The 16685-nt window shown below is 43.4% G+C and overlaps 1 pseudogene; it reads left to right on the forward strand.

The window, feature by feature from the left end:
- The window catches only part of LOC106567389 (kazrin-like), a 215685-nt pseudogene extending 201360 nt beyond the window's left edge, over window positions 1-14325 (forward strand).
- The last annotated feature ends 2360 nt before the right edge of the window (window positions 14326-16685 follow it).

Here is a 16685-nt window from a genome sequence, read left to right on the forward strand (position 1 = left end):
CAAACAGCAGAGCAAGGGTTTTTTTTATCTCCTTTTGGTTACTATGGTCCTTGTTTGTTCTATAGAAAACCCACTGCCCCCCCTACTACCACTCTCCCACCTTCCAACCCCCCCCTGCTCATATCTTTCCTCCCACTCCCCCTCGCCCACCTATCCAGACTCAGACAGTCTCTCAAGCCCCACCCGCCTCAGTCTCAGCCTTTCGGATGGGGAGGATCAGCTGGACCGCCTCCAGAAGGTGGAGCTTGCCCGGGGCATACCCATGTCGCTGTGGAGGGCAGGCACCGTGCAGGCCTGGCTGGAGGTCGTCATGGCGATGCCAATGTACATTCGGGGAATGTGAAGAGTGGCAAGGTAAGAGAGGGCACCAAACTGTAGGAAGACTTAGACCAGTATTCAGTCAATCAAATCCATATGACTTTCCGAATAGCTCTTTCAGAGGTGGATTCATTTCATTTTCACATCAGCTTGTCCTGCCTGTAGAGCAAGTTGACACTTGATACAGAGATTGACGGTCTGGTTACTGCGTTGGCACCTGGAGACTGCTCAGCCTGGTTTGCTCTCAGAACTGAACCGAGTCACATCAAGAGATTATCCGTTTTTAAATCAAATGTCAGTTTCCGCCATCCGGTACATGCTGTGGCGCAAATCAAAGGCACTTATGAAATTGCAATCCTGAAATCCACTATCAACAATCGGTTGAATGTGATTTGACCTTTGACCCCTGTGCAGGTGCTGCTGGTTCTTTCAGATGAGGACCTGGAGCTCGGGTTGGGTCACCAGCTCCATGCACCGCAGGAAGCTTCGGCTGGCCATCAAAGACTACAGGGACGCCGAAAACGGCAGGGGGTGAGACGCTCCGCTCCTCATACACCTTCTCACACTAAAACCACAGATCTAAGATCCAGATAACCTTAACCATTAGAAAGGTACATGAATATCTGACCCTGGATCGAGGGGCGAAAATCTGATATCAACTTTGGAGGGGACAATTACATGACATTTTCTCAAGAGCAATTCCTGAGGGGGACACCAAAAGTAGTGGTGTAACACATAGCCTACGTTGTAATATGTTAAATGTATATTGAGGAACCATAATCACTACCACTGGATAATTGATAGGTACAGTAGTTAACTGAAGGGCTGACCCAACTTGTTCAAATGTTTAAATCATTATAATACTACTACTAGTAATAGTTATAGCAGTGCTCTTTATCAGTCCAGTATGCATGCAGGTATTTGTACTTACAACCAGCAATACCAAGAAAGGCCAGTAGGTGGCAATGGTACTGTACACTGTATGGGTGCAGTTTTCATAAATACAATGAACATGGTGTGATCTCGTCTAAAATAATCCATTGAGAACCATCACAAAGTTGGTCTCCGTATTGAATTGACCTTTTAATTTTACTTTTTCTGATACATTTATATAGTCATTAAATATGTGCCACTGGCCTGAGTCTACTACAATAGCTTTACAAGAACAAAAAGCTAAAAATAAGTACAGTTCTAAAGCAAAATAACTACTTCAATGAATAACCCAAATAAATCAACCAAAATATCCTTCAGTCAGTGTCTCAACTCTTCAAACAGCAGCTATGGACAAGTATGTCACACAAAGTATGACATTTTTTATAAAATAACATGAAATAAATAATTAGTAAGTGTACTGTCATGTACTAAAAACTGAAAACTACTAAACAAAATAACAAATATCATACTATACACCAGGGGTTATCAAACAGGGGTCCATGGACCCCTAGGAGTCCCTGGTGTAATTGCAAGGGGTCTGTGAAATAAAAAAGTGTAATGAACGTATTCAGTACCACAAGGTTTCCAGTAACTTTACATATAATATATCAAAACCTTGCCTGCCTTGCCTCAAAATATGCAGGGGTTCCAGTACCCCAAAAAATGTTGAGAACCACTGCTATACACACTACTGAACAAAAGAACCAAACATATTTCTGCGGGTTTCAATGGATCCAACAAATTGCTGACAGATATTTTCCCTCTTGAGACTGTCCAGCCTGTCTTTATGTACATTACAGACAACTACGCCGTTCAGTCTCTCTTGGCCCATGCTAGCCCGTAGCCAAGTCTTTAACCTGCGGAGTGCACTGAAACTCCTCTCAGCCTCACATGAAGACATTGGCACCACAAACAAAATTCTGATCAGCACCTCAACTTGGCCAAACAACCCCCGCACCTCCACTGGAAGCCTCCTGAGAACCTCTGCTGCCTCTCCACTGCTGCTACAGGGGCATTTGTTGTGAAAGAGAGGGATCTGCACTGAAAGAGAATCTATGTTCAGCTCTGGGTACTGATCTAGAGACTCATCCAACTCCCCCGTGAGAAGCGCTCTTTCCAACTTTTGCAGGACGTTTAGACTGTCCTGGTCAAAACGATCGCCAAACTGAACCTCCACACCATCCAACACTTAAAAAAATTCTGCCCTATAATGATCCACTGCTTTGCCAGCAAATCGTCTTGAGTGCGTCTCAATGGATTCAATAGAGTCAATCAATGTTGTTGCTTTCTCATACAGTGCAAGGTAGCTTTCGTCATTTCTCTTGCCCCTAAGAGATGACCGCACACACTCGACTGCAGCCTGCATACCAGAGACAGTCTGAGATTTCTTCTGCAGTGAAATGTTTAGACATTCAAGCTCTCCAAGAACAGCAGAGGCAAGTGTGAGGCCCAACACAGTCTTGCCTTTGCTGAAGTGCTCGAATAAGCCACTGGCAGTTGAAGCTGTCTTGGATGCAGTTTTTGCCATCTCCTCTAGGCTGCTTAGTACCCGCTCATACTGCCCTAGCACAGCTCTAATAGCAGTATTCCGCACAGTCCACCTTGTTGGACATAGGGGTTTCAGGGTGGTCAGATTTCTATCTTTGGACGTGGCAATTGATTCAAACATGCTCTTAAACTTTCCTGACTGGCCATAGAGGACACCTAACTGATGGACCCAAGAAAGGGAATCCCGGATCAGTGGGGAGGCTGAGCAGCCAGCCTGTGTAATCAGATTTACACAGTGTGCTCCACAATGCACATAGAGGGCTAATGGCTGCTGTCTCCACACAATTGCCTGTGCACCTGTGTATTTTCCTGCCATGTTTGAGGCACCATCGTAACTCTGCCCATGTAAGCCAGACATGGGCAAATTGAGCCTCAACAACACATCAGTTGCCACTTTCGCAATGCCCTTGCCTGTTGTCTCCGACACCCTGTATAGCCCAATAAACTCCTTATGAGGGACAAGGTCATGGTCAACATAACTGATAGAAGAATTTCTATGTTTAAAGATAATGATTAAATAATTCTACCCTGAAACCTAACTATTAGTGATATAGTTTATGTAGCATGTATAATGAGTAATTAAATTGTTAAGCATAAATCTAGTGAGGTTGGACTGGGAAAGAGAAGAAGATAACTGTGTGTGTTTAAGTAAACACCAAGAACTGTTAAACTGTGGTTGACCTGACCTAGCTTGAACTCTGAGCGTTTAAGATACGAGAGGGAGTACCACTCAAGGATTCCCTAATCTCAGAGGAATGAAACTGTCGGCTGGGTAATGATCTACAGTGTTGAGAGTTCTGGGGAAGAAGATAACTAACTCTCCTTAATGTTTGTGTGTATGTGTGTGCGTAAACAAGGAGCCTGGTATATAATAGATGTTTTGGTACAATGGACTTCAGAGCGCCCTCGTGAATAAACATTTTTGGCTATTGTAAGCTGGGACTCTGTCTGTGTCATTCAACCAGAATCTTACAAACTCTGAGTTGCAAACTGAGTATTTTAATTGAAGTTCAGTTTATGTACATTGAGAACATAATTCTCTTAACAATAACGCAGACAGACACTCTCCTGTTCAGCACCAGAGACATCTTGAGTACCATCAACAATTACTGAAAATTGTACAATCGGAAGAGACCTAATCTCAGCTGCAATGCCTCGAATGACTATTGGCCATGATGTTCAGAATTTCATTCTGTGCTTTGGGGCCTGTGTACATTGTGATACGCTCTGTTAACCACTTCAGTAAAATGGGATCATCCTCTTCTGCCCTAAGTTTCAAAAGCTGGTATAAAATCCCACTGTCATCTGTGTGGCCTCTAAAGGCTTGTCCCTGTCTTACTACATGCCGCACCGAACTAACAATTTTCATCAAGCAATGCCTTGCGTCCTCCTGCTGTTTACCCCACACGCTGGATAACTGGACACTGATTGGATTTAGCTGGTGTGCTGTTACAGTTACAAAGTGGTGATGGGTTTGGAAGTTTTGATATGCTGTGAATTTTTCAAAGGCTTTTCTCCAATGAAAATCAGGTGTGCAGGGAACAAGACAAAACAAATGGATACATGAAAAATGTAGCAGCGATGGCTAGAAAGCCGGTGACGTCGACCGCTGAACACCGCCCGAACAAGAAGAGGAGCCGACTTCGGTGGAAGTCGTGACAAGTTCCTAAATCCTGCACTAATGAAGGCAGCATCTGCTCTTTGGCCAAAAGATGGCTGGCTTGAAAACCCTTGAATACAGTAAAAACACAACACTCCTTTTATTGATGGATTATAATGTAGCCAGGGGAAATCGCGAAACCATCTATCTTGAAACGTCAACACTCTGTTGGCAAGAGTTTGCGGTTCTATAAATTGTGGGTATGGCTGATATGGTTTTGTGCCATCACTGAGGTAACTGGACCATGCTGTGCCACTGTCCCCTATACTGGTGCTGCTGGCAACAAGGGTGACACCTGGTCCTGCCGTGGCTGTGACACTGTCCTCTGAAGTCTCTCTCCCTGGCTCTTTCCCTTTCACCACCCTCACTGACTCAGTCTGTCTCCTAGAAAATAATTAAGGTGTTTGCCATACTCCTAACTACCAGTACCCAAAACTACAGAATTAATCACAACAGCAATACCATTGCCTTAAACAAATCTTAGTTCAGTCACCAGTTTAAGTTGAGAGTTGGGGTATCCATGGCATTTTCCAATTATGTCCCTATTTTACAAGTAAAAAAATTGAGAACCTTTCATAATGTTGCCAAACATGGAATCTTTATTTATTAGCATGCAGCTGTAGTGCTTCAAAGTCCCTGTGATAAGGTTAGCGATAAACTGAACTCCAAACTGAACAGAACTACACTCTCTTCTACCATTGTCTTAAATATATTTAATGGTCTCGTTGCAAGAGCTAAATTGTCGCTAGGGAACTTTTTTTTAAATTTAATTTTACCTTTATTTAACCAGGTAGCAAAGATTATAGCAAACACCACAGAAACGGAATTGGTGCTCGCTAGCTTTGCAAATGCAGCTATTGTTGGAAGCCAGCCAATATGAAACAAACAATATTAAAATGACAAAAGGTTGCAGCATATGTTGTGTAAATGGTGAACTCATACAGCTGTCAACTCGTCACTGCAATCCGTTTCACATTTGCTAGCTACCTTTTACATCGAAGCCCATATAGAATGATAGAAGATAAGATGATAGAAGCCTATCTCCTACTGTAAATAACCTACACACTGTGTGTGTGTGTGTGTAGCCAGCCAGCCAGCCAGGTAGCCAGGTAGAAAAATGGCAGTATTTTTCAGTACACCAAAACGCAAAGTAAGAACCCTAGTAGCCTAATATCTCAAAGACGAGTTGATAAAATGTTCATAAGAAAGAAGTGAAATGCTAATGGGAACGTTTCACAATGATGTCATTAGGCAGAGCAGGCAACAGATGGCACACAGACAGTGGAGTTGGGGACAGATATGCAGGAACAGACTGGCAGAGACAGGGAGTCTCAGGTAAGTTTGTTGAGTCTTTGTTTGGCAACATTATGAAAGGTTCTCAATTTTTTTACTTGTAAAATAGGGACATAATTGGAAAATGCCATGGATACCCCAACTCTCAACTTAAACTGGTGACTGAACTAAGATTTGTTTAAGGCAATGGTATTGCTGTTGTGATTAATTCTGTAGTTTTGGGTACCGGTAGTTAGGAGTATGGCAAACACCTTAATTATTTTCTAGGAGACAGACTGAGTCAGTGAGGGTGGTGAAAGGGAAAGAGCCAGGGAGAGAGACTTTCATCACATTCCCAGTGGATCAGAAGTTTACATACACTTAATTAGTATTTAGTAGCATTGCCTTTAAATTGCTTAACTTGGGTCAAACTTTTCGGTAGCCTTCCACCAGCTTCCCACAATAAGTTGGGTGAATTTTGGCCCATTCCTCCTGACAGAGCTGGTGTAACTGAATCTGGTTTGTTTCCATAGTTAAGTTGTATTCTGATTGTAAACTGTCGTTTGTCGATGTATCATTAGTGATCAGAAACAAACATCTTCATCTGCTTGTAATCTGTTTCCATCTTCTCCTCCTATCTTTTCTTCTCATCTTCTCCTCCTATCTTATCTCTTCTCATCTCTCCCAATGTCCTGTCATCTCTTCTCATGTTTTCTTCTTCTTCTCTCCTCATCTCTTCACACTGCAGGCTGTCAAAGGCTGCAGACATGGACCACCACTGGGTGGCCAAGGCCTGGCTGAACGACATGGGGCTTCCGCAGTACTCGCAGGCCTTCCACACACACCTGGTGGACGGGCACATGCTCTACTCTCTGACACAACGTGATCTGGAGAGTCCCTCAACGTCACCAAGAAGGCCCACCAGGTCAGCCTGCTGCTGCACACGCTCAACTTTGACAAGGAGGGCGGTAGTCATGCAAAACATTGTTTTTTTAGTCTTTTTTGTATATATTTCAATCTCTTTTTGCATTTTTTAAATTAAATATACCTTCCGTTAACCCGCCTCACCCAATGTGATACAGATCTGCTATTTTTAGACCTTACAGCTAGAACCTCCATCAGAAGCTAAGCTATCAGATGCTAACGAGCTAATTAGCTACTAGCTATTTAGTCATTGTTAGCCACTGCTAGCGGCCTTTACCTTTAGCTCAGACACCAGCCGCTTTTAGCCTGGATAATACCCGCCTGTCTGCACAGCGCGATATCAACCCTAAGCATATCAGACTGCTTTTCTCCACTACATCACCAGATTCCTGCTGTAAGCTCTGGACCATTACTCCAGATCATCGCAGCTAGCTAGCTGTTACTGAGTGGCCCAGCCCCAAAGCTAGCCTTGAGCAAGGCCCATCTCCCGGCCTGCTCAGTGGACCCTATGTTCACTCGGCTACACAGCTGATGCCTCCCGGACTCTTCACTAACACGACTAGAAGACACTACATCACTGGATTACTGCCGTAAGCTCTGGACCTTTGCATCGGATCATCGCAGCTAGCTTGCTGCTACCGAGTGGCTATAGTGGCTAACGCCCTTGTCCCAAAGCCAGCACCAGTTAGCCTCGAGCTAGGTGCATCTCCCGGCTAGCAAACGAAGTTACTCCAGCTACAATACCTCTTTTGCCAATTGGCCTGGACCCTTTGTCGACACGGAGCCCTGCCGATCCATCACGACTGGTCTGCCGACGTAATTCTGTCCGATGTGCCCTCAACTGGCCTTTATTGGACGTTGGTGAAGACGCTTCTGCCAGCCCCAGCCTGCTAACTTTATGAACGCCGTGTCCCCCGCTTGCTACCGTAATAACGACTGCCTAACGGCTTCCCTGTTTCATCTATCGCTGTTCACTGGACCCTATGATCACCTGGCGAGACAGCTGATGCCTGCTGGACTGTTCATTAATCACGGTACTCCATTTTTGTTTATTGTTTTTCTGTCAGCCCCATCCTCGAACTCAGGCCCTGTGTGTAGTTAACTGACCATCTCTGCCCATTCACCGCCATTTTACCTGTTGTTGTTGTTGTTGTCTTAGCTGATTAGCTGTTGTTGTCTTACCCGTTGTTGTCTTAGCTAGCTCTCCCAATCAACACCTGTGATTGCTTTATGCCTCGCTTTATGTCTCTCTCTAATGTCAATATGCCTTGTATACTGTTGTTTAGGGTAGATATCATTGTTTTATTTTACTGCGGAGCCCCTAGCCCCACTCAACATGCCTCAGATACCTCTTTTGTCCCACCTCCCACACATCCAGTGACCTCACCTAGCATAACTAGTGCCTCCAGAGATGCAACCTCTTTTATCGTCACTCAATGCCTAGGTTTACCTCCGCTGTACCCGCACCCAACCATACCCCTGTCTGTACATTATGCCCTGAATCTATTCTACCACGGCCAGAAATCTGCTCCTTTTATTCTCTGCCCCAACGCACTAGACGACCAGTTTTGATAGCCTCTAGCCGTACCCTCATCCTGCTCCTCCTTCTGTTCCTCGGGTGATGTAGAGGTTAACCCAGGCCCTGTGTGTCCCCAGGCGCTCTCATTTGTTGACTTCTGTAACCGTAAAAGCCTTGGTTTCATGCATGTTAATATCAGAAGCCTCCTCCCTAACTTTGTTTTACTCGCTGCTTTAGCACACTCCGCCAACCCTGATGTCCTTGCTGTGTCTGAATCCTGGCTTTAGAAGGCCACCAAGAATTCTGAGATTTCCATCCCCAACTACAACATTTACCGTCAAGATAGAACTGCCAAAGGGGGCGGTGTTGCAATCTACTGCAAAGATAGCCTGCAGAGTTCTGTCATACTTTCCAGGTCTATGCCCAAACAGTTCGAGCTTCTAATTTAAAAAATATATCTCTCCAGAAGCTCCCAGCTGTGCCCTGGACACCATATGTGAATTGATTGCCCCCATCTATCTTCAGAGTTCGTTCAGTTAGGTGACCTAAACTGGGACATGCTTAACACCCCGGCCGTCCTACAATCTAAGCTAGATGCCCTCAATCTCACACAAATTATCAATGAACCTACCAGGTACAACTCAAAATCCTTAAACATAGATATTATCCTGACCAACTTGCCCTCCAAATACACCTCTGCTGTTTTCAGGGAAGTCAGGAACCAATACACACAGTCAGTTAGGAAAGCAGAGGCTAACTTTTTCAAACATAATTTTTCATCCTGTAGCTCTAATTCCAAAAAGTTCTGGGACACTGTAAAGTCCATGGAGAACAGGAGCACCTCCTCCCAGCTGCCCACTGCACTGAGGCTAGGAAACACTGTCACCACCGATAAATCCACGATAATCGAAAATTTCAAGAATAATTTCTCGAAGGCTGGCCATGCTTTCCTCCTGGCTACCCCAACCTCGACCAACAGCTCCACACCCCCCGAAGCTACTTGCCCAAGCCTCCCCAGCTTCTCCTTCACCCAAATCCAGATAACAGATGTTTTGAAAGAGCTGCAAAACCTGGACCCGTACAAATCAGCTTGGCTAGGCAATCTGGACCCTCTCTTTCTAAAACTATCCGCCGCCATTGTTGCAACCCCTATTAATAGTTTGTTCAACCTCTCTTTCGTATCGTCCGAGATTCCTAAAGATTGGAAAGCTGCCGCGGTCATCCCCCTCTTCCAAGGGGTGACACTCTAGACCCAAACTGTTACAGACCTATATCCATCCTGCCATGCCTTTCTAAAGTCTTCGAAAGCCAAGTTAACAAACAGATCACTGACCATTTCGAATCCCACCGTACCTTCTCCGCTGTGCAATCCGGTTTCCAAGCTGGTCACGGGTGCTCCTCAGCCATGCTCAAGGTACTAAACGATATCATTACCGCCATCGATAAAAGACAATATTGTGCAGCTGTATTCATCGACCTGGCCGAGGCTTTTGACTCTGTCAATCACCACATTCTTATTGGCAGACTCAACAGCCTTGGTTTCTCAAATGACTGCCTCGCCTGGTTCACCAACTACTTCTCAGATAGAGGTGAATGTGTCAAATCGGAGGGCCTGTTGTCCGGACCTCTGGCAGTCTCTATGGGGTTACCACAGGGTTCAATTCTCGGGCCAACTCTTTTCTCTGTATACATCAATGATGTCGCTCTTCCTGCGGGTGATTCCTTGATCCACATCAACGCAGATGACACCATTCTGTATACATCTGGCCCTTCTTTGGACACGGTGTTAACCTGTTGGGGATAGGGGGCAGTATTTGCACGGCTGGATAAAAAACGTACCCAATTTAATCTGGTTACTACTCCTGCCCAGAAACTAGAATATGCATATAATTGTTAGCTTTGGATAGAAAACACGCTAAAGTTTCTAAAACTGTTTGAATGGTGTCTGTGAGTATAACAGAACTCATATGGCAGGCAAAAACCTGAGAAGATTCCAAACAGGAAGTACCCTCTCTGACCATTCCTTGGGCTTCTTGCCTCTGTTTATTGAACATTTAGGATCTTTGCTGTAACGTGACACTTCCTACGGCTCCCATAGGCTCTCAGAACCCGGGAAAAAGCTGAATGATATCGAGGCAGCCCCTGGCTGAAACACATTAGCGCGTTTGGATAGTGGCCTGTCAGAGGACCATCAGACTGGAGCTCGTGCACGAGGGCACGAGATGTTTTTATTTTCTCTCTCTTTGAACGAAAACCACCACTCCCGGTCGGAATATTATCGCTTTTTTACAAGAAAAATGGCATAAAAATTGATTTTAAACAGCGGTTGACATGCTTCGAAGTACGGTAATGGAATATTTAGAAATGTTTTGTCACGAAATGCGTCGTGCTCGTCACCCTTCTTTACCATTCGGATAGTGTCTTGAACACACGAACAAAACGCCGCTATTTGGATATAACTATAGATTATTTGGGACCAAACCAACATTTGTTATTGAAGTAGAAGTCCTGGGAGTGCATTCTGACGAAGAACAGCAAAGGTAATAACATTTTTCTTATAGTAAATCTGACTTTGGTGAGTGCTAAACTTGCTGGGTGTCTAAATAGCTAGCCCTGTGATGCCGGGCTATCTACTGAGAATATTGCAAAATGTGCTTTCACCGAAAAGCTATTTTAAAATCGGACATAGCGAGTGCATAGAGGAGTTCTGTATCTATAATTCTTAAAATAATTGTTATGTTTTTTGTGAACGTTTATCGTGAGTAATTTAGTAAATTCACCGGAAGTGTTCGGTGGGAATGCTAGTCACATGCTAGTCACATGCTAATGTAAAAAGCTGGTTTTTGATATAAATATGAACTTGATTGAACAAAACTTGCATGTATTGTATAACATAATGTCCTAGGAGTGTCATCTGATGAAGATCATCAAAGGTTAGTGCTGCATTTAGCTGTCTTCTGGGTTTTTGTGACATTATATGCTTGCTTGAAAAATGGGTGTCTGATTATTTCTGGCTGGGTACTCTGCTGACATAATCTAATGTTTTGCTTTCGTTGTAAAGCCTTTTTTAAATCGGACAGTGTGGTTAGATTAACGAGAGTCTTGTCTTTAAAATGGTGTAAAATAGTCATATGTTTGAGAAATTGAAGTAATAGCATTTCTAAGGTATTTGAATATCGCGCCACGGGTTTCCACTGGCTGTTGAGTAGGTGGGAAGCGTCCCACTGGCCCAGAGAGGTTAAGCACCAGCTGTCAGAGCAGCTCACAGATCACTGCACCTGTACATAGATGGGCTGTTTACAGATGGGCTATCTACCTACCTCATCCCCATACTGTATTTATTTATTTATCTTGCTCCTTTGCACCCCAGTATCTCTACTTGCACATTCGTCTTCTGCACATCTACCATTCCAGTGTTTAATTGCTATATTGTAATTACTTCGCCACCATGGCCTATTTATTGCCTTAACTTGCATCTAGGCGTTTCGCTAGCGGAACCCCATTCCGCCAGCGGAACGCCTAGCCAACAGCCAATGGAACAGCAGGGCGCGAAATTCAAAACATCAAAAATGTAATAATTTCAATTTCTCAAACATATGACTATTTTACACCATTTTAAAGATACATTTCTCCTGAATCCAACCACGTTGTCCGATTTCAAAAAGGCTTTACAGCGAAAGCAAAACATTAGAATATGTTAGGACACCACCTAAACAAGAAAAACCACACAGCCATTTTCCTAGCAAGGAGATGTGTCAATAAAACCCAAAATCCAGCTAAAATTAAGCACTAACCTTTGACGATCTTCATCAGATGACACTCCTAGGACATTATGTTACACAATACATGTATGTTTTGTTCGATCAAGTTCAGATTTATATCCAAAAATAGCATTTTACATTGGCCCGTGATGTTCAGAAAATGATTAGCCTCCAAAACTTCCGGTGAATGACCACAATGTGCACATTCATTTACAGAAATACTCATCAAAAACATTAACAAAATATATAACAATTATTTAAAGAATTATAGATTTACTACCTCTTAACGCTGTGTCAGATTTCAAAATAACTTTACGGGGAAAGCACATTGTTCAATATTCTGAGTACATAGCTCAACCATCAATGCAAGCTATACAGTTAGCCGTCAAGCCACGGCGTCGTCAAAACTCTAAAATACTGTTATAAATATTTTCTTACCTTTGCTGATCTTCGGCAGAATGCACTCAGAAGGACTCCCACTTCCACAAGAAATGTTCATTTGTTTGATAAAGTCCATAATTTATGTCCAAATACCTCCGTTTTGTTGGCGCGTCCAAAAGGCACGAGACCGGGGCGCAAATCAATAGACAAAAAGCTCAAAAGTTCCATTACCGTTTGTAGAAACATGTCAAACGCTAATTCCAATCAAACCTTAGGGTGTTTTTAACATAAACAATCGATAATATTCCAACCGTACAATAGCATATTCATTACAGAAGAAAAAAAAATGCTATCCATGCGTGAACGCGCATGAAGTAACTACATGACCTCAGACAGTACACTGCTTGAACCGGCTGTTATTCGGTCAAAATTCACCATAGAAGACTCAAACACCTTTGTAAAGACTGTTGACATCTAGTGGAAGCCTTAGGAAGTGCAAGTTGACCCCACAGACACTGTAGTTTCGATAGAAAATGGTCTGAAAGACTACAATTTTCAGACTACCCACTTCCTGGTTGGATTTTTCTCAGGTTTTTGCCTGCCATATGAGTTCTGTTATACTCATTCAAACAGTTTTAGAAACTTCAGAGTGTTTTCTATCCAAATCTACTAATAATATGCAAATATTTGGCTCTGGGCCCGAGTAGTAGGCCGTTTAATTTGGGTACGTTTTTCATCCGGCCGTGAAAATACTGCCTCCTATAGCGAAGAGGTTACCTCATTTGCACTCACTGTATATAGACTTTTTGTTTTCTTTTGTTCTACTGTATTATTGACTGTATGTTTTGTTTATTCCATGTGTAACTCTGTGTTGTTGTATGTGTCGATAGAAAAGTAACATATCTAGGGTTTTGCGTGACGTATTAATTGTATCTGACAGTGGTTCTGCAAAGCTATGCTATGCTTTATCTTGGCCAGGTCGCAGTTGCAAATGAGAACTTGTTCTCAACTAGCCTACCTGGTTAAATAAAGGTGAAAAAAAAAATTGTCTCAAGGCTTAGAAATCCTTCTTTAACTTGTCGCCTCCTCTTCATCTAAACTTATTGAAGTGGATTTAACAAGTAACATCAATAAGGGATCATAGCTTTCATCTAGATTCACCTGGTCAGTCAGTGTCATGGAAAGAGCCGTTGTCCTTATTAATGTTTTGTATACTCAGTGTAGTAATAACATCAACATATCATGAAAACTTCTGACAATCATATGTTTAGTAAAACACTTAGTAAAAGATTTTACTCGAGCAACCCAAATTGTTCAGTGTTGGGGTCATAAAATTGTACATTTTCCACGGTTTTTGTTGAAGGCTGACAAAAGAAAAGGCATGTATTGTAAAAATGTAACCAGAATTAAATGCATGTATTTCACTATTTAAAATGGTTTAGTTACTTTGTGTATAGCCTATCAATCAATGCCTCTCATAATTATAAATAACCAATCAATCAATAATGTCCCCCCCCCTCCAGGTCAGGTGGTCTACAGCAGGACCATGATAGGCTGGGGACTATGAGCACCCCGCACACGCCTCTACGAAAGGCCTCCCCACCTACGCCATTACGCCATGCCTCTCTGGGCCAGCACACCAGCTTCGCCAGCCACCACACACACACGGATGACGAGGGCAACAGGCTATGAGAATCATGTTCATTATTTTGTATTCAGGTACGGTGCCTTTTAGAATGCATTCAGACCCCTTGACATTTCCTACATTTTGTTACGTTACAGCCTTACTCTAAAGTGGATTACATTTCTCATCAATCTACATACAATACTGCATGATGATAAAGCGAAAACCGGGTTTTAGAATGTTTTGCTAATTTATTCAAAATAAATAACAGAAAAAAATGTATTTACATAAGTATTCAGACACTTTGCTATGAGACTTGAAATTGAGCTCAGGTGCATCCTGTTTCCATTGATCATCGTTGAGATGTTTCTACAACTTGATTTGAGTCTACCTGTGGTAAATTAAATTGATTGGACATGATTTGGAAAGGCATACACCTGTCTATATAAGGTCCCACAGTTGACAGTACATGTCAGAGCAAAAACCAAGCCATGAGGTCGAAGGAATTGTCCGTAGAGCTCCGAGACAGGATTGTGTCGAGGCTCAGATCTGGGGAAGGGTACCAAAATATTTCTACAGCATTGAAGGTCCCTAAGAACACAGTGGCCTCCACCTTTCTTAAATGGAAGAAGTTTGGAACCATCAAGACTCTTCCTAGAGCTGGCCGCCCAGCCAAACTGAGCCTTGGTCAGGGAGTTGACCAAGAAATCGATGGTCACTCTGACAGAGCTCTAGAGTTCCTCTGTGGAGATGGGAGAACCTTCCTGAAGGACAACCATCTCTGCAGCTCCACCAATCAGGCCTTTATGGTAGAGTGGCCAGAAGGAAGCCACTCCTCAGTAAAAGGCACATGACGGCCTGCTTGGAGTTTGCCAACAGGCACCTAAAGACTCTCAGACTATGAGAAACAAGATGCTCTGGTCTGATGAAACCAAGATTCAACTCTTTGGCCTGAATGCCAAGCATCACATCTGGAGGAAACCTGGCACCATCCCTACGGTGAAGCATGGTGGTGACATCATCATGCTGTGAGGATGTTTTTCAGCGGCAGGGACTGGGAAACTAGTCAGGATCGAGGGAAAGATGAACGGAGAAAAGTACAGAGAGATCCTTGATGAAAACCTGCTACAGAGCGCTCAGACTGGGGCGAAGGTTCACCTTCCAACAGAACAACGACCCTAAGTACACAAGTCTCTGAATATCCTTGAGTGGCCCAGCCAGAGCCCGGACTTGTAACCGATCGAACATCTTTGGAGAGACCTGAAAATAGCTGTGCAGCGATGCTCTCCATCCAACCTGACAGAGCTTGAGAGGGTCTGCAGAGAAGAATGGGAGTAACTCCCCAAATACAGATGTGCAAAGCTTGTAGCGTCATACCCAAGAACATTCGAGACTGTATTTGCTGCCAAAGGTGCTTCAACAAAGTACTGAGTAAAGGGTCTGAATACTTATTTAAATGTCATATTTGAGTTTTATATTTTAAATACATTAGCGAAAATGTCTAAAAACCTATTTTTGCTTTGTCATTATGGGGTATGGTGTGTAGATTGATGAGTAAAAAAAACATTTAATCAATTCCGGAAAGGCTGTAACGTAACAAAATGTTGAAAAAAATCAAGCGACGCTCCTCAGTCCGGAGCCTCCAGCGACGCTCCGCAGTCCGGAGCCTCCAACGGCGGTCCGCAGCCCGGAGTCTTCAACGGCGGTCCGCAGCCCGGAGTCTTCAGCGGCGGTTGGCGTTCCAAAGCCTCCGGCAATGATCCACGGTTTGGTTCCTCTGGACACACAGAAGCGGGGGGATCAGCGGGCGGTGGGGGTGCTACGCCCTGAACCAGAGCCGCCGCCAATTATAGATGCCCACCCAGACCCTCCCCTATAGGTTCAGGTTTGCGGCCGGGAGTCCGCACCTTTGGGGGGTGGGTACTGTCACACTCTGACCAAGGAGAGCTGGTTTTTCTCTGTTTAGTTAGGTCAGGGTGTGATAGGAGGTGGGCATTCTAGGTTTTTGTTTACTATGTTTTGGCCGGGTATGGTTTCCAATCAGAGGCAGCTGTCTATCATTGTCTCTGATTGGAAGCCATACTTAGGCAGCCTTTTTCCCTTGGTTTGTGTGGGTAGTTGTTTTCTGTTTTGTTAGATTTACCTGACAGAAGTTGGCTGTCATTTTTGTTTATTTGTATTCAGTGTTCATTTTCATTCAAATTTACGATGAGCACTCAACACGCTGCGCCTTGGTCCCCTTCATATGATGCCCGTTACACTGTAGGTGAATTAGAGACACTCCATTTAGGATGATATGTTATGTTTGGTATGGCTACATAAGACAGATGGTTACTTAATTAGTCAACTAGTCAACTACTTAGCATTTTAGCTAACTCTTCCCCTAACCTTAACCCTTTTAGCTCACCCTTCCCTTAACCCTTTAATCTAAATCCTAAACTTAACCCTATCCCCAGGCCTAGCTAATGTTAGCAAGCTAGCTAATGTTAGCCACCTAGATAGAATTCGTAACATATTGCATGTTTATCATTTTTTTTAACAATTTGTACATTTTGCTAATTCGTAACATAAAATACAAATTGTTGTTCGTAACATATAATAGAAAATTGAGGATGGACATCCACAAATGAATATATACCATACAAAACGTAACATACCTTAGAAATTCTAGTGTCTCTGATATGCGTACAGAATAATACGAAATGTCCTGAGACCAGGTTGCAAAAACAAGCACAGTAATTACCC

The sequence above is a fragment of the Salmo salar genome, chromosome ssa13 (genome assembly GCF_905237065.1).
Source record: "Salmo salar chromosome ssa13, Ssal_v3.1, whole genome shotgun sequence".
Taxonomy (NCBI): Eukaryota; Metazoa; Chordata; class Actinopteri; order Salmoniformes; family Salmonidae; genus Salmo; species Salmo salar.